This window comes from Chinchilla lanigera, unplaced genomic scaffold (assembly GCF_000276665.1).
Source record: "Chinchilla lanigera isolate Chin_1 unplaced genomic scaffold, ChiLan1.0 scaffold00015, whole genome shotgun sequence".
Lineage (NCBI taxonomy): Eukaryota > Metazoa > Chordata > Mammalia > Rodentia > Chinchillidae > Chinchilla > Chinchilla lanigera.
Window position 1 is genome coordinate 30,408,406 of NW_004955416.1, and position 26,320 is coordinate 30,434,725.

The following is a 26,320-nucleotide window of genomic DNA, read 5'->3' on the forward strand; positions in this document are numbered from 1 at the left end:
GTAATGCAGAGTGCTGGGGGATTATGGAATTAGTTGAAATCCTTGTGTGCTGTGTGGAATTCATATATATAGTCATCTATTTACATATATATTTATATATCAGACATACGTACTTGTGTATCTAGAAATATGTCCATAATATATGGCCTACGCCCTTTGGCAAACAAAATGAAGCAAAGTCAAGTCCCGTTAATGGTCATGTTTATGTTAAGTACAGAGGAAGATATAGAAAGTTAAACTGTCCTCTGGGAGACGAAACTGATCAGGGAAAAGAAGACTACAAATAGAGTCAGTTGTTACCTTGAGTATTTCCTGATTTTGTAAAAAAACAAGGCATCAAAATGGTACCAGGCACAACCCTTTGAATGATAGGATTCCAGGCAATTGTTATTTTCATATTTTTATGCGTTTTGTGAATTTTCCCTAATAGTCATATATCAATTTTACGACAGTCATATATTACCTTTGTAATCAGAAAAACACAGATATTAAAATAAAAACAGGGGCACTAAAGCATTCAAATCTATTTGTCATTCACCATAGAAAAGTTTTGTTTTGCTTCCAGCTGGTCCATAACCAGTGCAGTAGAATGAACAAGAACCTAAATGTACGTGTGCAAGTGTGACTCAAGCATTTGTCCCGAAGACCAGCACCTGCCCCTGAGACACAGCCAGGGAGACAGACCTAGAAATTTCCACAAGTCAGATTCCTCCCACAGCAGAAAGGCCACTGCCCGCTGCATCTACAGAGAGGCCTCCAGGGCTGAACACAGAGGTACAGGTGACAGCAGGACCCTGGGTCTGGAGGAAATCCATGAGGACACAGAAGAAGAAAGACAAGAGGGGGCCAGATTTGTACCTTGTGGGCTCCAGATGCTTAGCTGTTGCGGAAGGGGAAGCTGTGGAAATTCGCAGGGGTTGCTTCCATGGACAGAGAAGGGAGCAAGAGATAGCAATGCAATAGTGGTAGGAGACTTGATGCCCAACTCTCAGTGAGGGATGGATTATCCAGATAGAAAATATAAAAGGAAACAGCAGACTTAAACCACATCATGCATGAAATGGACCTAACAGATACATATACAACATTCTACCAACAGCATCAGGACACAGATCCTTTTCTATCCCGTAAGGAACATTCTCCAGCACAAGACTGATTTATATGAAGAATTTTCCCCATCACAGTGAAATGATACTAGAAATTGGTAACCAAAAGAAAATGGGAAAATTCACAAATACTTTGAAATGAACACATTCTTAAAGAACAGGTCCAAGAAGATTCAAAAGAGAAATCAGAAAATATCTTGAGACAAATAAGAATGAAAATGAAATGTACAAAAACTTATAGAAAGCAAAAGGGCACTTCTAAGAGGGAAGTTTATAGCAATAAGGACCGACATTGGAAAAAGATGAAAAATTTCAAATAAACAATCTATATACCTTAAGGAACTAGAAACAGAAAAAACTGAATCCAAAGATAGCAGAAGGAAGGAAATAATAAACATTAGAGCAGAAATAGATAGAGAATAGAAAAACAATAGAAAAATTAACAGAACTGAGTCAGTTTTTGGAGAACATAAAGAACCTGACACACACTTATCTAGATGCAGAAGAAAAAGGGAAATCTCCAATAAACAAAATCAGAAGCAGAAGAAAAAAATCCAACTATGGGCTTGGGAATAAAACAGGATAGTAAGTGACTATTTTGAACAATTAAATGTCAACAAATTGGAAAACCTAGCAGAAATGGGTAAATGCCTAGAAACACATAAGCTAACAAGACTGAATCAAGAAGAAATTAAAGGCCTAAATAAGTTAATCAGAAATCGCTCAACAAGTAAAAGTCCAGGACTCGAAGCTTCAATAGAGAATTCTACCTAACATTTAAAGGAGAGTTAATGGCAATCTTTCTTCACCTCTTCAACAAGATAGAAGAGGACTCAAACTCCTTTTATGAGGTCTCCATCATCCTGATACTGACACCAGACAAAGATACCACACGGACAGAAAGGACCACACAACAGTAGAGTGTCTCTAATAAACATCAATACAAAAATCACCAACAAAATATTAGCAAACCACTTGCAAAAATATATCAAAAGGATCACAAGTGGAATTTACCTCTTAGGTACAAGGATGGTTCAGATGTGTGAATCATTCACTGTGATATATCACATTAATGGAATGAACAAAAAAAATCACACCATCTTCTCTCAGCAAAATTCCAACAACCTTTTGTGATAAAAGTTCCAATAAATTAGGTACAGAAGGACATCACCTCAACATAATAAAGGGCATTATGAAAGTATCTATCTAGTGTCATACTCAATGGTAAAAAGCTGAATGAATGTTTTCCTCTGAGGTTGGAGACAAGGTCACTTTTGCCAGTTGTATTTAACAGAGTACTGGAAGTCCTAGCTAGTGCAATTAGGCAAGAGAAAGATATATAGGCACCCAAACTGGAAAGGGAGAAGTAAAAATTTTCTCTGAAGATACCATGATCCTATATGTAGGAAAATCTCAAAGAAAAAGTATTAGAAATAATAAATGAACTCAGTAAAGTTGCAGAGTACAAAATTGTTATGGTTTATGTCTATGTGTCCCCCCAATGCCTCATGTGGACATGGGGCAGGCTTTTAGAGTTTGAATATGGGTGTGAGAGCTGCACCGGTCCTGGAGTGGATAGTTTGCATATGTAAGGGAGAGGAAGAAGCTGCTTGGGGCAATTCCTCCCCAATTCTGCGCTGGTGTGTGCTTTCTGCTTTTGCTGTGTTCTGTCGCCCTGAGATGCAGCCCTCTGCCATGTGCCACTCTGCCTTATAATCTGCCAAGTACAGATTGAAACTTCCACGAACTGTAAGCGAAATAAACCTTTCCTTCCTTAATTTTGGGCATCAGGTATTTTGTCCCAGCAGCGAGAAAAAAGTAACTGTCCAAAAAGGAAGCTAAGAAAACAATTCCATTTGTAACAGCATAAAATATTTAGGAATAAACTTAACCAAATAGGTAAAAGATTTGTACACTGAAAGCTGTAAAATACTGATGAAAGAAACTGAAGATATTAATAAATGGAAAGATATCACATGTTCATGAAAGGATTAATATTGCTAAGATATTATACTATTCAAACTGATGTACATATTAATATGATATCACAATCACAACAGTATTTTTATAGGAACAGAAAAAATAGTAAAATTTACGTGGAATTACAAAATGCCCTAAACACCTAAGGGTATTGTGAATAAGAAGAATAAATCTGGAGGTGTGACTCTTTCTAATTTGAAAATCTATTACAAAGCTACAGTAAACAAAATCACATGGTATTGGCATAAAAGCAGACATATAGACCAATAGAACTGATTGAAAACCAGAAATAAAGCCGCATGTAGACACTTAATTGATCTCCTACAATGGTTTTGAGAATATACAATGGGAAAAGACAGTCTCTTCAATAAATAGTACTGGGCACTGATCTTACATCACATACTAAAATCAACTAAAAATGCATTAAGTAATTATCTGGAACTACAATCATCTAGAAGAAAACATAGAAAAATCTTCCTGACTTTAGCCTTGGCAATGATTTTATGGATATGATCTTAAAGCACAGGCAGCCAAAACAAAAACAGACAAGCAAGACTACATCAAATTAAAAAGCTCCTGCAATGCAAAGGAAGGAATCAACAAACTGAAAAGGAAACCTACAGAACGGGAGAAAATATCTGCAAAACCTACAGCCCATAAGGGATTAACCTCCAAAAAATATAAGGAACATATACAACTCAATAGTAAAACAATAAAACCCCCAAACCTGGTTAAAAATGGGCAAAAAAACTGAATATACATTTCTGAAAGAAGACATAGAAGTGTCCAACAGGCATACAAAAAGCTGTTTGACATCACTAATCATGAAAGGAATGCAAATCACAACTACAACAAGACATCACCACACACTTATGATGGCCGTTATCAGTGTTGGGGGGATAGGGCTGAAAGAGGGCTCTTGTATGATGCTGTTATTAGTAGGAACACAGACTGGTACAGCTACTACGGGAAACTTCACGGAGATTCCTCAAGAAACGAAAACAGAACTACCACACGATTGCAGCGCCAATACCAATTCTGGGTGCCCAAAGGAATTAAAATAAGGATCACAAAAAATACTGATGCTCCCATGATCATGGCAGTACTATTTATAATAGCCATGACTCGGACACACACACACACACACACACACACACACACACACACACACACACACACAATGGAGCATTACTTAGCCTTAGAAAAGAAGGAAACCCTACCACTGTGACAATTTAGAAAAGCCTTCAGTAGGTTATGTTAAATGAAATAAATTAGACACAGTAAGACAAACACTACAAGATGCCACTTAAATCCTAAACTTTCAAACTTACAAAAACAGAGTAGAATGGTGATTGCCAAGGTCTGGGGTAGTTGAGGGAGAAATAGAAAGATAGTATTAGTCAAAAGCTACAATTTCATAGTATTCTGCTGCAGACATTAGGGATCTCAGAAGGCCGCCCTTTCCCAGTGTTATGGTTTGTGTCTAGATGTCCCCTCAAAGCCTCATGTGGTCATAGGGCTTTTTCAGAGGTGGCTGAATCTAGAGTGTGTGATGCTGGGATTAAGGGTGTCTGATTAGTAAATCAGTCCACTGACTGGTCTGGCACTGTTCTGGCTAGGATAACAACGTGAGTGCTACACCTGCCCTAGAGCACATAGCTGGCACGCAATATAAGGGACAGAGTCTTGTCTTTCTCTGTTGTTGCTTTTGCTGTTTTCCACAGCCATGAATGGTTGCCCCTCTGCCACATGACCCTGACTTGGAGCCAGCCAATTATGGGCTGAAACCTCTACAAACTATGAGTCAAATAAACCTTTTCCCCTCTACCTTTGGGTGTTGGGTATTTTGCCTCAGCAACGAGAAAGGTAACACCGGGTCAGGACTGCATAGGTGAGCACATCCTTGGGTATAGCCTCGTGAGAAAGCTAAAGTCAGGGTCCAGACAAGCTCTGCCCAGATTCCTGAATCATAAAACCTTTAAGATAATAGATACGAGTCTTTTGACATTAAATGTGTCATACACTCTTATACAGCAATAAATAACTAATATAAAGGTAACCTCCACTAAAAGTCTATGGACAGGGAAAAAAGTTATTTTAATTTCAATTACATAAGATGAATGAGCCTAGATATCTACTGAACAACTTCATGCTTATAATTAGTAATACTGAATTGTAGACTTAAAGTTTCTCTCTGGGAGGCTGAGGCAGAAGGATCATAAGTTTGAGCATAGCCTGGGCAATTTAGTTAGTTGGCAAGACTCTGTCTCAAAAGAAAGGCCAAGTAGCTCAATGCAAAGGCTCTGGGCTTAATTCCCATTCACTTGAAAAATTATTAAGTAGGTAGATCTTATGTTACCAGTTCTTATTATGAAAGAAGAACAACAATCTAGAGGGTTGGAGAAAACTTTCAGAAGTGACAGGTATGATTTGGGATAGACTGTGGTTCTGAACTCATGGGTGTACACTAATCTTCAAACTAAGCAAGTTGAGTGTATCAAATATATACAGCCTTTTAATGTCACTTGTACCCCAAAAAGTGTCTTTTTAAAGGAAACTTACAGGATAAACCCAAAGCCAATTAAAGTAAGAATCTAATCCAGATGAGAACAGAAATTGATGAATTTGAAGATGGAAAAATGACAGTGAACGTCAATAAATCAAAAAGCTACTTCTTTGAAAATATCAGTAAAATCAACAAACTTTTAGCAAGACTGACAAAGAACAACAGATAATACACAAAGGACCTACGACAAGAATGAAATGGGGTGTAGATAGAGTCTCTCAGACAACGGAAGCACACCAAGCATGACGAACAATGCTACACATAGAGATTTTGTCACTTAGATGAAAGGAACCAACACCAAAAAGGAACAAGCTACAGACACTCACTCAGAAAATAGATCATTCGAATATCCCTGCAGCTGTTAAAAGTTTTAAAAAATTTAGTTTTAACTGATGCTTATAAACATACAATTACATATATTAATGTGCCACTGCCATGTAATGCTTCAATACATGTATACACTGTGTAATATTTACTTAGTAATTTCAAAATTTTCCACGGGGAAATCTCCAGGTCCAGATTAGCTTCTGAGAAACTTAACCTCAAACATAAAGAATTAATACCATTCTACATAATGTCTTCCAGGTAATAAAAGAGGATATATGACACTTTTCCACTAAAAGGTGGCAAAAAAGGAACTAATACCCCTCGTAAACGTAAATGAAAATAAATATAAATAATATACAATAATATAAACCCAACATGCAATGCTATAGTTCATAAATAATTTATTCTAGCGATGTAACTGCAAGGGTATGTCAATGTTCAGAAATTTATCACTGTAACCTACTGTATTAATTGGCTAGAATAGAAATCACATGGTGTCATTCATGTTAAAACAATTCAGAACACTAAGAAATGGGAGGAAATTTCCTCCACGTGATAGAGTGAAAACACAACCACTGTTACCCTAGCTAATTGTCACAGGGGTGAGGCATGATGTCTGCTCTTACACTTTTGTTTGACACGGTACAGGAAGTCCAGACCAGGGAAACAGGAAAAGGAAATAAAAGGCACATAGATGTGAAAGGAAGGAACCACACTCTCCCTGTTGGCAGATGCCATGATAGTCTACATAGGAAACCCCAAACGATCTACAAAAGATCCCTTGAAGTAATAGGTAACTTTAGCAAGTTCACAGATGCATGGCTAACACATGAAAAAGAAACTTTCTATATACTGGCAGTGAACACACGGGTAGTGAAATTAAGAATACAATATCATTCATAATTACGCAGCAAACAAATGAAATGCTTAGATATAATTCTAACAAGACCTACAAGACCTGTGTATGCCTAGACTATAAAAAATTGATGAATGAAATACAAAATATCCAAGTGGAAAGACATGTTATGTTTATGGAATAGTATAGCAGTCAACTCTGCCCACTGACTTATGGGTTTAACATAATTCCTACAAAAATCCCAGTTAGACTTTTGTAGATAGACACACATGCTGAATGGCTGGTATGAGGGGACAAGGAAGCAGAAGAGCTAAACAATTTTGAAAAAATAATGTGACATTAATCACTATATCTGATTTTAAGATTAATACAGTTTACTATATAGCCCTGCAGATAATGGCATAGAATAGCGAACTCTGACACATACCTGCACAAGTGTAGCTAATTGATTTTTGTTTTGGATTATCTTTTTAAAAAACAGCTTTATTGAGATATAATTCATATACAAGTCACTCATTTAAGGTACACAACTCAGTTGTTGATAGATTAGATTATTACATTTTTTTAATTGTGGAAGATGAAATTTGCTATTTTAACTACTTTTAAGTGTGCAGTTCAGCGGCATTAACAAAGTCTGAAACACTTTACATAGTTGCATGTCACGCACACACAGAGGCCCTAGTACTCTTTGTGTCGTTCCAACTGCAGTGTTCATGCTGCTAAAGCAAGCAATGACCATATGGGTTTGTCTGTTTGTTTTCTGAGACAAGATCTCACTATATAGTTCAGGATGGCCTCACGCTTGTGGTGTTCCTCTTGCCTTAGCCCTCCAAAGTGCTGGGGTTACAGGCACGCAGCACCACGCCCAGCAACCATATGATTTTTGACAAAGGTAAAAAAGTTGTTAAGTGGAGGAAGGATACCATTGGCAAATTTGATATCTGTTAACAAAACAACAACAAAAACCTTAACCTAAACCTCACATTTACACAAAATTAGTCAAAGTGGATCATAGATTCGTATGTAAAACATGTACTTCTAAAAGTTAAGAGGAAACAGCAGAAGCAATATTTGAGACACAGAGCTTGGTGACTTAAAACTGATGAACTGGCTTTATCAAAATTAAAACCTTTTGCTCTGTGAGAGACCCTAAGAAGTGAAAGATGCTAAGAAGTTATACATTTCAGAATAGCAAGAGGAAAGAACTTTGAACTTCCCAGCACAAAGAAATGATGTATGTTTGAGGTGGTAGAAATGGCAATTACCTTGCCTTAGTCATTATACAAAAGAGGTAAAGAAACAAGCTATAAGCTGGGATAAAACATTGGCAAGCCATGTATCTGACAAAGGACTCATATTCAAAATATATAAGGAATTCCCCAAATCCAACATTGAAAGCCAAATCCAATTACAGGATGGGCAGAAGGCACAAAGACACACTTCCTCCAAGAGGCATATATAAATAAATGCTTTTATTCAGCATTATCACTGTTACTATAGACAGCATATCACAGGGGCATGAAATGGTTGAACAGTAAAATCTGGGTCCTGCAGCCAGGGAGAGGTTTGCAGTACAACCCAGAAAAGGCTTCTTCAAAGACACCAACGAGAGCACAAGGCTGAGGTGGCCCCTGCACTGTGCCTTCCTCGCCAGCTGCTGAACAAGGAGACCGCCAGACTTCAGAGAGCATTCCGAAAGGATTCAGTCTCGTCTCACGTGCTGTCTAGGGGAGGGTGTTAATCAGCAGGGACAGAAAGCTAGCCTCGTCTGCTTGAAGAACTCAAATCTCAACTGGAGCCAACTGGGGCTGACATAGAGACTGCTTGGAATGGAAGGGTTACCGTTGGTGTCCCCAAGTCACCGTAAAAACAAGTACCCGACTCACGGATTTCAGGGTTCACTGGGTGTCCCATAGCAAGAGTGTCATGGCTAACTTGCTGTGTTCAGGTACAGCACCTGAGACATCCATGGTGCATCGGTGGTGGTGGGGCTTCCAGGGAACATGGGACACCATGCCTGGTACTTCCACACTCCCCAAAGTGAGCTGGTGCCTTGCAGGGGCTGTACTGTGTATTAAAATACCTCACATTTTCTGTATGCTAATGCTCAGAATCCGGGCTCTTACAGCCTGGAGGCACTGCTCCTCCAAGGGCTAGCAGACTTCCAGGAATGGTAAACAAGTCTCCTGGCAAAGTGCAGTTCCTGTGCAAACCAATCAATCCAGAGTCTATACCCCCAATCCCCTCTATCACTGGACTCCAGGACTATCCACCTCCCTAAACCATCCCACGTCCAGGATCCAGACAACTAGGAACATCGCAGGTCCCAGGGCCACTAAAGTTATTTAAACCAGGCAGTACACATCAACTTAGCTGCCTCACTCTTTCCTTCCCCAGAAACCACCATCATTCCCCTCCCTGGCCTCCTCACCAGCCCAGGTGCTCCCCAGAGTGGCTTCCCATTGCATGGCACGTGCCCTCCTCTTATGAACCCTGAGGAACAACTGTCTTTTCAGTGGTACACAGTTGTCTGTCTCCTGATTGATCGGCTTCACTGAATCTCGGATTTTCACTTAATCTACTACAACTTGTCCCTGAGATTGGGGCTAAATTTCACATACGCGGCCTCCCTTTGAATAATGAGCTTCCATTCCTTGCCAAAGGACTTCTTTGGTTGTTTCATCAAATCCTGAGTTAGAAGGGATCCTCTAGAATCTTGAGTGGAATAGAGCCCATTCCACTAGGTTGGTTCCCAGAGTCTGCAGGGACCCACCTGAGTAACAAAGCCCAGCAGTGCTGAGACCCTCCCGACACGTGGTGCCATGAGACTTCCCAACACCAGGATCCACAGAAGCCAGGTGGGGTGAAAAGCAAGGCTCCATCAGCATCTGGGGGCACAGAGCATTCTTTCTAGTTGCTCATGGTTTCAAAAGAGTGTTAACATGGCCAAGAAAGACTCAGACGGGCAGTGACAAACTCTGAGAATGAAATCTTGATTGCCACAAACAGCGATGGGAAACAGTCCATATACAGAGGTGTGAGCCATGGAAAAGGCTCTGGCTTCCCTGGATGTGAAGTGGGCTGGACGTGCTGTCACTGCACTGGAATGGAGACCAGGGGAGGGGATGCATCTTAGGCTTGACCAGGCTTTAGCCCAGTTCCTGGAGCTGGATTCACTCAGCAAGCTGTGTAGGGCCTCTTGGTACATCTCCTTTCTTCCCTAAGCTTTAAATGGCATTACCTGTTTTTAGTTTCTCTGTACAAAATTAAAACCGTTTTCCTTTTCTTTCTCTTTCTCCCGCTTGCTTCACTTTATTTATCACTACTCACCATGATTCTGCAAACTTCACTTGCTATAAATCACCTTGGAGACACATGATTCTCCAGGGGGAACAAGTTCTGAGTTGTACGATGATATCTGTAATACCCAGAGTCTTGAAAAATGGGAAAATACAGACCTGAGAATGCCAAAGGCTTTACCTCACTAATGCCTCTAAAAGTGACAATTGTGCACAGCTCCTCGGGTTTCAAATTTGAGAGCCGATTCCCTGGTTTGCCCTGAGGTTCAAAGAACATGCAAACAACTGGAAATTAGCAGAAGGAATGTATTTTGTTTGTTGCATCTCAGGTAGAGGTTTTCCCACTGTATTATTTAGGTGACTCCCAGCCTGTCTTGGGTCCTTGGAACGCACGCACATACCCTGCTCTGACACCTTAAGGATTGTGCTTTGGTCTGGTTTATCACCCTTTAGATGTCTAGATGCTTAAAAGACAGATAGCACTCTACCCTACAATACCCTCCTCATCGATTCTCAGTCTGAAGTCTCAGGTGAGGGACTGGCACTTCCCTTCCCTCCACCCCTGACACAAAAGCAGCTGACGCTGGAATTCTAACCGCTTTTTCAAAAGTTTATCTTTATAGAATCCTCATCCTCCCAGTATCCGATGACTCCTTTATATCTCTGATCAGCCCAAACTGTCCAGAAATCAGAGAAGTGATTTTAGCTTCTTCTTTTCTAACTGGGACCTCACCTTGGGATACAGCACCTGCTATCTTTCCCACACAGAACTTGAGCACTGATGCCCTGTTGCATGTAGTCTATGTAAGAGTTCATAGTTGGCCAAAATGGCTTTGCAAACTATTTGCATGAGGCACTATGTCCACAGTAAATGTGGCCCATACACAGGCTACCCATATGGGAAGATTTATCTAAACCCCTACTTCACAGCATACACAATAATAAAGTCCAGTTCCACAGTATTTCTGAGTCTGAAGAATAAAACAATAAATCCTCAGTAGAGGAACACTTTCACATGATTCTCCACGGGGAACAAGTCACTCCCCCTTTGAAATTTGCAATAGGCAAATTTATCTGAATTTGAAATAGGCAAAGATATCTGAAACAGGATGCCAAAATTACCACTGATGATGATAAAGTAGACATGCTAAGAACTTCTCACTTGAAAACATCATTGTGGGTGAAAAGACAAGACATACAGACAGATCATGACAATCCATAGAGTCAAGAAAGGCTGGTCTCAGAATACATACTGAAATTAACAGGAAATAGATAATTCAATAGAAAAACATAAAAGTATTTGAACTTGTACTTCATAAAATTCACAAGAGCCCAAAAATCAATGAAAAGTTGCTTAACCTCATCAGTCATCAGTAGCATTGTTATAATGCAAGGAGATTACAAACAAAGAAAACACTCACTGTTAGCAAGGTAACCAGAGCCCTCCCACAGGGAGGGAGAGCGTGAAACTGGTAAAACAACTTGGAAAAACTGCAGAGCAGTATCTACAAAGGCTCATCTTACACAATTTAGGAGGCGCAGGAATGACTGGGTCAGCACGAGGCACAGCATGTCAAACGTGTGCATGTGTGCACTAAAAGATATGGAGAGCACTGTCACTGTGATACTACCCACAGGGCAAAGGACAAGGAGCAATGCACACTATAACCCAAGGACCAACGACGTAATCAGAGTTCACATAAACTGGAATATAATCACACATGGAAAGATAATAATATTAACTATGAAAGAATCACCTTCTGATACATGCAACAAACAACTGGCTAAGCATCTCTAATTCAGAACTACAAAATCTGGAACTTTTGGAGCACTAGCATGCTATGACAAGGGCAAAATTCCACTCCTAACCTAATGGGTTACTGTCAATACACAGATACACTAAAAATATTGCATGAAATCATCTGCAGGCTACATGTATCAGGTATATATGAAACACAAATGAATTTTGTGTTTGTATTTGGGACCCATCCCCATGATATCTCATTATGTACATACAAATATTCCAAAACCCAAAAACAATATTCAACGTGTGAAACACTTCTGATCCCAAGCATTCTGGATAACGGATACTCAACCTGGATTTGATTCTATTCATCACATTAGATTCTACAATCCAACCTATATTTACATGCGTTTTTGGAAAACAGCCTTCCTGGCACTTGCCTGGATCTTTGCTAGTTTGCTATTGACTGTTTCATTGAGTTTGAATATTTTTACTAACATCAGCAAATCACAATTTGCTCTTCCCCCAATCTGTTGTCAGCACAATCAGAAAGATCTTTAGAAGCTAGAAGTTATATCACATCATTCCCTGACTGAAACCCATCAATAGCTTCCCACTTGTTATGGTTTATGTCTGGGTGTCCCCCGCAAAGCCTCATGTGGCCATGGGGCAGGCTTTTAGAGTTTGATTATGGGTGTGAGAGCTGCACCCACCCTCGGGTGGATAGTTTGCATATGTAAGGGAGAGGAAAAGAGTGCTTGAGGCCATTCCTCCCCCATTCCTTGCTGGTGTGTGCTTGTTGCTTTGCTGTGTTCTGCCACCATGAGCCGTAGCTCTCTGCCATATGCCACTCTGCCTTATAAACTGCCAAGTACGGACTGAAACCTCCACAAACTGTAAGTGAAATAAACCTTTCCTTCCTTAATTTTGGGCGTCAGGTATTTTGTCCCAGCAACGAGAAAAAAGTAACCAAGACACCACTACATTGGGATAAAACCCAAACTTCCTTCCAAGCCTTCACAGGTCTTGTGCCACCTGACCACACCCACCTGCCCAGGTTCTCCTGGTGTGTGGCTGTGTTAGATCAACACTGCAGGCTGAGCCTTCTCTCCACTGGTACTGTCCACATACTGGCTGCTTCTTGCACCTGTGATTGACTTCCTGCAAGAGCTTCAACTGTGCTTTCATTCTCCTTTTATTTCAAGTATCTCTTTGAGCTCACCACACCTGGGAGGCCTTCTTTGACTTTCTGTCTGAACTACCCTGTTTGTAATTTCATCGTAGTACTAATCACTTCTTTTGCAGCACTTTCATTCTCTGAACAAACATTACAAATCCATCCATCCATCCATCCATCCATCCATCCATCCATCCATCCATCTATCCTTCCATCCTTCCATCCATCCATCCATCCATCCATCCATCCATCCATCCATCCATCCACATACTCACCCATCCATCCACTGGAACTATACATACCCCTGCTGGAGAATCTAAGTTCCAGTTACTTGACTCTTTTTTCCTCTCTATCTATAGACCTAGCACACACTGGGGCATGTAACAGCTGCTTAGTAAAATCATGCTGAGAAAATAAATGAACATTACAAAGGCAACTGACCATTCAACATGTTCCTCTTTTTCAGATTTGGACATTTAATCATTTTCCTAAACTTCAAAGTGATCCTTTCCCAAGGAGCACATTGCTATGACCATTCAACAAAAAGCTACTGAGCCCCTTCTATAGGAGCTCTGTAGTGCAGTGGACTCTGAGGGTACAATATAAGGTATGGGTGCTGCCCACACTTTTGTGCTAGAGTGAAACAAATAGATCATTGTAGTTCAGACTGGTTTTTATGCAAGTTATAAAATTGTAAAATTATGAAAATTTTTTGTGAAATTATATATATATTTACACAAATGTGTGTGTGTGTGTGTGTGTGTGAAACACAAAGAAATGACCAGACAGGTTTACTAGTAACTCCTTGATTTGCTAATTCAAAATATACATATATAAATATACGCGTGCATAGATATCCAATATCTGAGTAATGCAGTTGTGTATTCCACGTTCTGCAGGAAGAGCACCTTGTTGAGATACATGAGCATTACAAAGTCGTGGGACACGTGACCGTACACAATGGGGGAGTGGGCACAACCTCCACAGAGAGCACCGTGGCAGAGAGAAGCTGCGGTACGACACCCGGACCACCGAAGGCGGATGAGAACGTGCGCAGGATCAGAGGCATCTTAACTCCTTCACCTCTGCATCTCAGGGACAGGCTGGGAGCAACGTGAGGGTCCAACAGACAGGAGCGGTGTGACAAAAGTTGGCCTATCAACCACAGTGGAACATTCTTCAGACTAAAGGCAGCAGGAGGAGTGAAGCCTGAGGGCATGTTCCCCACAACAGTGTTATCCAGGGTCTGTGTACATAGACAAGGGAAAATTTGAGGGGGTCGCTGCTTTGCTGGAAGCTGCACCGTTTGGAGTGAACTGTGCAGACTGCAGGATAAATCACACACCTCCACAACCTGATGTAATCCGCAGACTGCCGATTACTACAGACTGTACTCAAGTTTCACCCCTTGGATTAGTCTGTTTTCTGTCACTAGTAACACAGACTGGTAAGTTATAGAGAAGCGAGCTTTATCTGGCTGACACACATGTAGGTGCCAGGGGAGGAGCCACATCTGACGATGGTCTCTTCGTTGGCAGGGTCCCTTGGCACTGCAGGGCGGCACACGGTGAGAAACAGAGAGTGTGCAAACGTAATACGCATATTTTCTAGCTGATCTCCCTCTTCTTAGAAAGCCACCAGGAACCAGTCTCAGGGACTCCACCCTGATGACTTTATTTCCCCCTGACGACCTCCCCAAAGCCTCACCTCTAAATACCATAACTGGATTGTTTTCATTCTATTGATATCTCATAATGGGCCACATCTCAAAAGCCTGGGGGACACACAAAGCACACCCGAATCACAGCACCCAGGGTCCCGACGACGTCCTGTGTAGCAAAACCATTGGTCCCAGGATCCCACCTAGCTCCTGCATTACGTTTTGTTCTCCTGTCTCTAGTCTAGCTTTTAAAAATCTGAAACAGTTCCTCGTCTTTCATTTCACAACCCTGAAATACTACCTAGCTGGAGAGTGTCCCGTAATTCGGATCTGTCCTACAATGCTGCATGACTGGACTCTGTGATGCACTTCTGGCAGGAGAACCACAAAAGTGATGCTATGTCTGAGTCGATTGTCAGAAGGCTTATGACATCTATTTGGCCCAGGACTGATGGTGCTAATCTTGATCTTTCGGTCAAGGTGATACCCATCATGTTCCTCCACTAAAAACACCATTTTCTTCCTTTTTCATTGACATGTGTCTTACAGGGAGCTACTCTGTGTAAATGTATGACTTCTCATTGACTCATCCCCACTGGTTTAAGCAGTCAATGATACACTTATCTGTCAAAATTAATACTCAGTGCTTGTCAAATTGTGATTTTGCTAATTCCTCCCTTTATTCTACATTCATTAGCTGTCCATTAGGAAAGAAAGTCTGCTCTTATACCCTACTTATTTCCCTCTTCATTCACATATTTCTACAAATATAGACATATGCATTTGCCTTAACTAAGAATCCCTACCTACTGATGTCACTTGGTTTTTCCTGAAGTTTAAGTTCTAAAAATATATGTATTTATCTATAAATATACACATAAATATGCAAATATAAACATATATATTGCTGGGAGTTGAACTTAGAGCCTTATGCATGCTAGGCAAGTGCTGTCCCAGTCAGCAATACTCTCAGCCCAATTTCTACTACTCTTTAGACAGTTCAGAAGATTTCTCCAACCTCTCTCATTTTCCTTCTCAAATCATGCTATTCCCTCATTATGTGCACTGCATACTGCACTTGCTTGCCTAGGCTTAAGCAGTGGATCTCTGGCTTAAATTTCTCTGTTTTCTCCATAAATCTTCTACCTGGTCCTCATAGGGAACTTAATATGATGGCACAGCAAGACAAAAGCAGGGGAATATCCTGTAGGGTTCTACATATCAGATCAAATCTCATCATTTTGTTGACATTCTTGTCCCCTTCCTATTTTTTCTTGTTTTAAATTATTCTAAAAGGTAGATCAGAATAATTTGCACTTGCATTTGCCAACTTTTATCATTCAGATGCTGCAACTGTGGCGGTATGTTTTAAATTCCTCCTTAATTTCTGGCTCCAAACTACGTCCTTACTTTCTCAGGGAGTTGGGCATGAAATATACATTGCAAAGTAATCAGGACAAAACTCAGCCACAGAGTCTTATATTTCCTTCCAAATCAAACCTCTCTGTAACTTTCCCATCTCTGACCAGAGCAATCTCAGTCTTCCAGGCCTGTCAGGCCAAAGATGTGGAAGTCAACTTTTAACTTTTTTTTCCAAATCCACATCTGCCCAATCAGCAAGGTCTGCTGGGTTCTAAATACAAGAGCCCCCACTCCTCACTGTCCCTGCTGTGTACCTGTAACTCGTGTCTACTCACCAGCCTTCCCCCAGCCCGTCCTCTCCCTCTCCATCCCCAGCCTCTGGTACCCACGACTCTCTTCCCAGCTCCTCCAAAACTGACCTTTTAAACTACACGTGAGTGAGAGCATGCAGCACTGTCTTCTGTGCCTGGCACATTTCACTCATTTTACCTCAAAGTAATGTCTCCAGGCTCATTCACATTGTTGCAAGTGATAAATTTCATTGTTGTCCCTCCCAGTACTGGGAATTAAGTGGACTGAGCTATATCCCAGTACCTTTTCTTACTGTTTGAGACAGGCTCTTCATAAATTGCCCAGGTGGGACTTGAGTTCACGACCCTCCTGCCTCAGCATCCCTAAGTGCTGTGATTACAGGCATGCACCATGGAGCCCTACTTGAATTTCATCTTTTTAGATGTCTGAGTAGTATTTCATAGAGTGATCTGTTAAACCAGAGTTTCTATCAAATCCTCCCACCCTGGAGTGTAGATTGGTGAAACCACTGCGGAAATCAGTGTGGGGATTCCTCACAAACTAGGATTAGAAGTCCCACTTAACCCAGTTATTCCCCTTCTGGGAATTTTCCCAGAAGAATTAAAAACCATACCAAAGCCATATATGTGCACCCATGTTTATAGCAGCACAATTTGCTATAGCTAAATCTTGGAAACAACCCAAATGCCCATCCACTGAGGAATGGATAAAAAAGATGTGGTATTTTTATATAATAGAGTATTACTCAGCTATTAAAAAAGATAATCTTGAGGCTTTTGTAGGTCAATGGATGCTACTAGGATCCTATTCATAAGTGAAATAAATCAGACCCACATGTGTAAACATCATATTGTCTCCCTGGTGTAGGAACCTGAAAGTCTAGGTAAAACTCAAAACATACAATAGATGATATGAAAGGGAAAGAAACTGCTCAAAGGAAGGAACAACTGGGATGAGGGAAAGAAGAAAAAAGAAAGTAGGAAGGCTCTCTCTCTCTCTATATATATATATATATATATGGCTGGGATAACTGTACTGCTGATGTCTGATGGTATAGTGAAAGAACAATTAACGCTTAAGATTTTGTATGTTCTGACCAAGTTTGCATGCTTGTATCTGGTAATCTGAGCAACTGATTTGAAGACAATAATATGCAATGGAACAACCATTGGTGAATTCCTACCATCTTGTCTAGTGAAATTCTATGTTACCTCTAATGTTTTATCTAATAATTATTTTTGATTCTCTTTAATGGTTTCAACAATCTTCCATTCTTACATCTGGTAACCTGAGTAACGTAGCTGAAGATAACAATATGGAATATAACAACCACTGTTAATCCCTATCATTTTGTTTTGAAACCCTGTATCACTTTTCATGTGCTTGCCTTGTTTTGCTGATGTTTGTGATGTTGGCATGCTGCTATTGTTTTTTCTTTTACTACTCTCTTTAAAACAAAAAAAAATCCTCCTACCCAGGACTCTCCAACAACGCCCATTTCTTACTCAGAGGAAAAGCCGTGTCACTACCAAAGCCTACAGTGCTGGCAATGACATGGCAACCTCTTGCACTCTGATGCCCTGTCCCCGTTCCTGCCCGGCACACAACCTGTCTGGTTCCTGAAATCGCCAGTGCGAGGGGAGAAGGAGCCGTGGGCCTCTTCCATCCAGCACCTCTGGCATGTTTCACCCCCTCCCACCAGGCTCCTGGTTCCTCGCAGCCCCCCTTGGTGAGGTCTCTCCAGCCTGCCTCCTTCAATGCTCAATTTTCCTTCAGACTTTAGACCTCTCTTTTCTGCTTAATTTGTTCTTTCCAGCACAGCTCACTCACACTCTGCATGTGGTACACACAGCTTACATATCTGACATTTATTTTCCATTTCCACCACTAAATGGAAGTGTAATTCCCATAAGGACAGGGAGTTGTTCTTGGGTTTTTTTGTTGTTGTTGTTTTTGAGACAGGATCTCCCTATGTAGTTCAGGCTGGCCTTGAACTCACTTTGTAGCCCAGGTTGGCCTCGAACTCACAGTGATCCTCCTGCTTCAGTCTCCAAGTGCTGGGATTACAGGCGTGTGGCATCATGTCCGGCAGAACAAGGAGTTTTGCTTGTTCATTAAAAACAGTGGCTCACAGAATAGACATATAATACACGGCTTAAAAATTAAATTGAAATATGAGCCCTTTATTTAACAATATGTTTCTTCCATCTCATTTGGATGTTCCAGATTGAAAAGAAGTTCTCAGGAAACCCAGGGTCCCATATTAAGAGAAGCCGTGGTGTGCTTTCTCTATAGCAGGTGAAACAGGTGGGCGTGGCCACTCTGTACTCCTACGCTGGTTGTAAGCTGTAAACGGACTGCTCATCGCTACTGAGAGAAAGCCCAGTGCATCATGTTACAATCAGACTCTTCCTTGCCGTTCCTTGCTTTCAAGCTTGTATTTTGTACCCAGACATTAATAAATGCAGGTGCTCTCTGTAAAGGCTAATAAAAATGTAAATGCTAATATTAATAGCACATTAATTGAAACACTCCAAAACAGAATTGTGCAACCGTTTCAAATTGCTCTCAAGGCACTAATAGAAGGGAGCCCAGTAATTTGCATACATTTTATAGACTTTTTAAGTAAGTTCTATCTATGACACATCCAATAAATTAGCTATTTATTTCTATGTAATCAGGGTGTGTGGTTTATGCATGCATACACGAGAACACGTGTGTATTTGTGATCTGTGCTTGCATGTGTGTGCACGCATTGCTCTTTGAGTTAATTGGGGAGCAAAATGACAGAACTAGGCATCAGATGGCTTTGCAGTTGGAAAAAAATCCTTAGAACAGTATCATTCGGTTTGGTGAAGTCAAAGGTGATGCTACTTCAAATGCAGGGCTTGGAAGAACATGGAGGCTCCAGGTACTACTGCGTCCTGTGCAGTCAGAGGAAGCAGCCTTAGGGGACTCCTTCCACTCAAGCCACTCTGCCCCTTCCCACATCAGTGTGTCGTTTGGATTCTCCTACCTCACAGGATCTTCAGCCACAGTTATCCTGTTAAAGGATTTTCAAAGAAGAAAAGCTGAAAATCAAATTTAAAAAAAAAAAAAACCCTTGTTACCCATCTTCTCCAGCTTCACTTGAGAAAGACAGTAAGATCTTTAAAGCGATGTAACGACTTCCAAATCACTACTTGGTTTCAACTTTCTGCCAGTAAAATTAAAACTTTGCCTTACATTAATTGAGAGTGCATCTCATGGAGAAGCCAAGCGACTTGAGCTGTACAAAGCTTGGCTGAGTGATGGGGCTTAAGGTAAGCGCTCGGCATGTCTGCCTCCATGTTGAACCACGGAGCCACATCTTTTTTTTTTTTTTTTTTTTAAATGCAATTCTCTATACCTAATACAGTGTCAGATTCACAGTAGGTGCTCTGAAAAAATCTGTTCACTGGTGACCCCCTCAGGGATGTTTTTGGAGGAGATTACACAGGCCTCTCAGGAGACAGCCCTGGATCTTTCAGCACACGGGCCACTGCTCACCGGATGGAGCATGGGAGTCCATGACAAGGCCGGAAGCAGCAGGTGCAAGCAGGTACTATACCGCGTACTTCCAGCTGCAAGGCACAGCCATGCGGCACGGAGTGACAGCTGGCAAGGAGCTGTGGCCCCGCAGGGAGATGAGGAGCACAACAAAAAGAGGCCTAGGCATGCCGGTCTGAAGGTAGAGACCCAGGTGAGCTGCCAGAGCCATCCAGGCGCCACCCCCCATCACAGGGGAATTCAATTAAGAGCCTGTTGGGAACCAGCCAACACGGGCCAGCGCTGGGCCCTGAGGAGCCATGCTGTGGCTTCGGGACTCTGGGTTAAAAGGACCCCAGCGCTACCTGGTCTGATAGATGGCGAAACAGAGGTCTTGAAAACGTAAGGCTACTTCCCAGGGATGGAGACACATGCAAAGGGCTTCAAAGCAGTGTTCAAAACAGAAAGTTCGGAGCCGCTGGCCTGTCACATGGCCCACGCAGCTGTGGCCCAATTCCCCTGAACCCTCAGTAGCAGAGTGGATGAGAAGACAAGGAAGACGCCCCTCACTGGGGCTTTCCACCCCCAGTGCTTCCCTAGTGCTGCTGAGGTGTGGCTGGCCCTCCTCCCAGGACACTGAGCAGTGACCCCATCTGGGGAGGCAGGACAATGAGCAGCAGTCAGCGGGCTGGGCCAGAACTGGAAAGCACGGGATACAGGACGCAAGAGTGAGCAGGAAAGGAGGGGACGATTAGCAGGGAGAGACTGCAGAGCTTCAGAAATTCACCCAGGCGACTGAGCAAGAGGTCAGAAACCTGGTGAGGGGTATGGCTGGAAGCCCCTCTACTCACAGTCCACCCTGGATGGAGGGACTGGGGCTCCTCGGAGTGCAAGGGGCCTGTCACTTTCTGAGTTCCAGGTTCCACCCTGTACTTGTGTCATATTGCAGAGTGGGGACTTCAGCTAAGTGATCAGCCTTGCAGACAGAAAGACATGCTCATTGTATATCCTTTCCTCACCTACTGCAGAGCGTTCCCTTGTGTAGATGCACTGTGATTTATCTAAATGTTTTCCTTTCTCGGGCTTTATCCTCTTGCTGCAGCACAAGAGTGAAACGGGGCCCCTGGCTATCTGGGCCTGCATAGGTAGAGATTGCTGCAGAAGATTTTCTGGAAGTGGGGCCGGCCAGGTCAACTTGTAACATGAAATTCTGTATTAAACTTGGATAGAAACTGCCACATCATCCTTTTGGAATCATATTCCAACATACGGCACCGCCCTCTGGCCACGGGAGTGTGCCCACACACTCTGACCGCCCCCACACTCAGCGAGGCTGGGCATGTTTATCTTTTAAATGTTAACCAGCCTAGTGAATAAAATGCGGTACCTCGGAGTTCTGTTGTTACTTTGAGTCTGCACTTCTCTGGTTACTCACGGGATGATCAGCTTTTCACATATATGTTCAGCAATTTTTATTTCTTTGTTGAGCTGCCTGTGTATATCACCGGATTAATTTTTTTCTAGTACTGGGGGTTAGACTCAGGGCCTTTACACTGAGCTACATCCCCAGCCCCTTTTTTCCATTTATTTTGAGACAGGGTCTTACTGATTTGCTAATTTGCCCAGGCTGTGCTTGAACTTGCCTTAGCCTCCCAGAGGGCTGGGATTACAGACGTGTGCCACTGTGCCTGGATTCCCCTGATTAATTTTACTTTTTTTATGGATTTGAGGTTCTTTTGTGTATTATGCATATTGCATTTTAAATTAATTTATCATTCGTTATTGTTTCATTTTTTTTTGTCATGACTTTCACTTACAGAGGCTAAAAATTCAATAAATAATATCTATGTTGTTTTTCTTCTTCAACTTATGGGTTTTTGTAGTTTGGTTGGAAAGTTCTTCCCCCTCAAAACAAATACTATTCTAATATTTCTGTTTCATTGTTCTTGTAGTTATGTTTCTCCTAAAATGTTCACACCTCGATACATCTGGAATTAACTTTTGTATATGGTTAAGAGATTTAGCAATTGAGCTGTTCCCACATGAGCGGCTGAGTGTTACTTTGCATTTAAATGGTCTATCCTTTCAGGACTGGTTCAAAATATGTGCTGCATTCACCCTATGTGAGCTGTGTCTTTGATGCCGTCCTGGGGAGTGGAAACGCAAATCATAGGGGCTGGAGTGGAGCAGGTGAGGAGTTTGAGGAATTGATATTGGATTTCTGCTGCTCACAGGCAGTGGCTTTGCATAGCAACAGAGCTGTTCAGGTACTTCTCTATCATAACACAAGGCTGTGGGTGGCGTCCTGAGACCAAAATGAAACAAATGACTGACTTTTCATGAAGGAATATTCTCCAGATTACACTAGTTTGAAGGCCGATTCCCACACACCCTGGAAAGCTGGACATGATAGTTCAACAGAAAGAGCTTAAAGGTAGACCCTACTGTTTCTATATGACTTCTATGTGAGTTCCCACTCTGTGAGCAGCAGAAATTTTATCTCAATTCCTGGATTTTGACCCACAATCAGACATGAGGACCACTGAGATAGAGATAGCAGGCGGTGGGACAGGCCCACACCCTCCTGGGCAACCTGCAGGAGCAAGTGCTAGTTCCAGGCCCTTCTCCTTCTTCAAAAGACATTCTTCCCCTCTAGCATAGGCGCCTGAGCCTGTATAATTGGCATCCTTCATCCCCTCACAGTCTTGGTGTCTCACTCCCCTCCGCCTACCTTTCCTAACTTACCCACGGCAAAACTTCTGCTGACTTGTAAGGATGCCTCTATTTTGTACAAGATCCTACACTTCTATTTCTAGGCTGTTCATTTCCTTCTTTAATGTTGATCTCACACAGGGATACCATACACTGCTGCTAATATTCACTTAAAATAGTAATGTTAAATAGATTACCTTATATCCTTTTTCTTTGCTTGCTGTTGTCTTGCTACTTAAACATTTACTGTCGGAGAGGAATTTTGGAATTGGTTGGTTAAGACGCATGGAAAGTCATGTTGAGATCTGTGGGATTTAGACTGTATTTAGAGACTGACTTGTGAAGAGCCGTAGATTCAGTGCAGTCTTGCAATCTAAAGTGAAACTGCAATGAGTATTTCTTTTTCTTCTTCAACCTGGTCTCAAATGGCTCCAGCTGTGGCCGTTCCTCCAAAGCTACTCTTGCTAGGATCCACGGGATGGTTATGCATCCAATCCCAAGGGAGGTTTCATTTTTCACTTTAATAGATCCATGCACAGTGTGCAATGCCTCTGATGATCCTTTCCTTAAACATTCTCCTCTGCTGTTTCCATAACATCTTGCTGTCCTGCTTCTCTCGCAGCCTTCTCAGCCTTCCTTGCTGGCCCTTGCATGGCTACCTGCCATGTAAAGGACACATTCCTGAGGACTCCACTCGAAGTTCCCGCTTGCACTGGCTTATGTTTTCTGTGCAGATGAAAGTTGTCAGCCTGATGTCTTTAAGCACCATTCAAATGCCAACAATTCCTAAATTTATATGCCTAGCCCCAAATTTACTTTTTAAAACTTTTTGATTGACACATAATTATACATATTTATGAAACACAATTTGATGCTCTGATTCATGCATACCTTGGGTAATGATCAAATCAGATAAATTAGCATATCCATCACCTAAAGCTTTTATCATCCTTGAGCTCTTCTGAGCTTCACCGTCTTGCAGCTCTAACTATTTAGGTGCCGTCTCCACTCACTGAATTGGCTTTTCTGCCAATCTTCCTGATTTCAGTGAGCAATTCCTTTTCCTACTCAGTCGAAGCGAGTGTCCTGGGAGTCAGTGATCTGCCTCTCCCTTTCTGACCCAGCAGTGACTTCATAATGGGATTTCTACTATCAAATTAGCACTGGCTCTACTCAATTCTCTCCATCTTCATTTCTACCCATCTGGAGACGCACAGGGCAGCTACGATGACTCCTCACTTCTGTTTCGAATTCTCACCCTCCCCATCTATTCCCTACTTAGCAATCTGCATAGGCTTTCCAATTGCATCGTGCTTCTCCCTCACCACAAATTCTTAAGTGGTGTCCCACTAACCAGGAGGAGAGTAGCAGCTCCTTCCTGTGATCAGGACGCACCCTCAATCCAGACAGTCCCTGGTGCACTCTTATCTTTCCCCATTCCTCCATTCCTTCATCACACTCCTTGGCTTTCTTCCCTAAACACCTGAGGCCTCTTCCTCGTTAGCCTGGGACCCTATTACGGATCCATACAGCATTCCAGTTTCATGTACGTCAAAGCCATTGCCCAAGGTTTTCCTATGTTAAATGCTCTAAACTAAATCTGGGTTTTCTCATAGAACCTATTTCTTCTCTTTTACTGTGTTGCACGTAATTAGCAATTATGTGCATGTGTGTGTTAATATCTTTATCCCACATTATTCTGTGAACTCCTGGGAAGGAGGGGCATATCTGTTGTTCTTCACTGGAGAGCTGGAGGCTGGCTCAATGCCCAGCATGCAAATACCTAGGAAGTGCCAGACAAGCACAAATTCACCTATGTACTGAATAAAGAACAGTTTATACCCCACCGACCAGCAAACAAGCACAAACTGTTAAGCCCAGACTGTAGCAAAAGTCTGACAATGACTTTCATGAGAAAGAAGAGGCAACAATGCAGCAGGTCCAGAGCCTCGCACGCGGCAGGCACCAGGCATGGCCGCAGTGGGTCCTGTTACAACGCAAGCTGGAATCAGAGATTCAGGGACAGTGGGTACCAAGTGTGGCCCTTTAAATTTTCTTCCTTTTAAAGTTAAAATAACATAACAGCTCTGCTATCTAGTTTACCTTCAAGGGCATTTCATGTGACAGCCGAGGGGAAAAGTGTACTAAAAGTGGGTATTATTTTTATCCTCCACTTTCAGACTTTAATCCTCTGCTTCCTGTAGTTTAGCCCCATCTTGCCCACATTCCTGGTGGGAACTCACTCACAGGCCTCCCTGGAGGTCACCTGGACCTTTCCTTAGGCATCGCCCATACCCTCCCTGGACCACAAGGCCTCCTCCAGATCTCCTGCTCCCACTGTCCACACTGGTTTCAGCATTTCCCTCTCTTTCCCCAGACTCCTCGGCTCCCTGCCATTTGTCTGCCTTCCACCTTTATCTACCTCATGAAGTCTCATGTATGCTTTCTGCCTCCACTCTCCCAGGATACTAACAATCCCTGTGATGGTCCAATATTTGCATCTCCCTAAAGTCTGTATGATGAAACCCTAACCGCCATATGGTTGGTTTTGGTGATGGAGCTTCTGGCACGTGATGAGGTTAGGAGGGTGGACCCCTTGTGAACGAGACTGATGCCCTTATAACGGAAGGCATGAGAGGGCTTCCTGCTCCTCTTGCTCCCCTCACCTGTGAAGATGCAGTGAGAAGGAGCGATCTGTGTACAGGGAAAGAGTGCTCATCAGAAGCTGACTGCGCTGCCACCCTGATCTACAGTGTCCCAACCTCTCTGAGAGTCTGCTGCTCTTTAACCCACCAACTCTGTTATTCTGCTACTGCAGCCTGAACTAAGACAATCCTCTGTTCTTAAATCTCTTGCCTTCCCTTATGCCACTTTGCCCTTGCTTCCTTCTCCCTGCTTACTTTCTTCTACCCCTTTATTTTTTATTTTTAATTTAAAGAGAAGAAAAATAAACAATAAAAACAATGGTATAACATTTCAGCTTTGTTTTGTTTTTGTCTATGTTGTTTTTTTTTATTCTCTTTAAAATTAAAAAAAAAAAGATACAGGCATGAAAAACCCATCAAGCAGTATAGGCATACACCCATCCTTTCAATGACCTAGTAGCAATGAGCAGTACATCTATCTCAACTATCTTGTGTATATAAATTAAATATATTCTTATCTATCTTTCCTTTCCTTCTTTTCCCCTTCCCCCATTCCATTTTCTCTTTCCTGTTGAGCATTTTCTTCTCATTGCACAATAACTACTGTACATTTATAGGGAAATGGATGCGACCTGAGCCCATACTTATAAGTGAAATAAATCAGACCTGCATGTGTAAACATTGTATTGTCTCCCCAGTGTAAGAAGCTGAAGGAGTAAATAAGATCTTCTACCCCTTTCATGCCAGTTCTCTTCCTTTCCTGATGGACTTTCTGCGTATCTCAGTCATGCCTTACTTGAGGTAATTCATCCACTTAATTCTAATCCTTCAAACGCCTCCTCTGTGTTTGGCTTTAAAATACCTATGATCCAGCCAGGCTCTCAACTCAAACTGTTTCATATTCATTGTCTTTTAAAAAAATTCATGGAGTACACACTGAAATGACAATACTGGATAATGTGGGGTCAAATCTGGCTCTTGGGTGGACACAACCTAGGCAAAATCCCAATACTATTATTTCTTTTCTTTTAACCTGGGGGCTTTGTACTGAGCTACATCCCAGGCCT

The 26,320-nt window shown here is 42.0% G+C and overlaps 1 protein-coding gene across 1 annotated transcript in view; it reads right to left on the bottom strand.

The window, feature by feature from the left end:
• Otud7a (OTU deubiquitinase 7A) overlaps nt 1-19,424 on the bottom strand; it is a gene marked incomplete at its 3' end in the record, with an annotated part of 182,955 nt that extends 163,531 nt beyond the window's left edge. The window contains 1 exon segment of the mRNA XM_013512651.1: nt 19,406-19,424.
• Nucleotides 19,425-26,320: the final 6,896 nt, after the last annotated feature.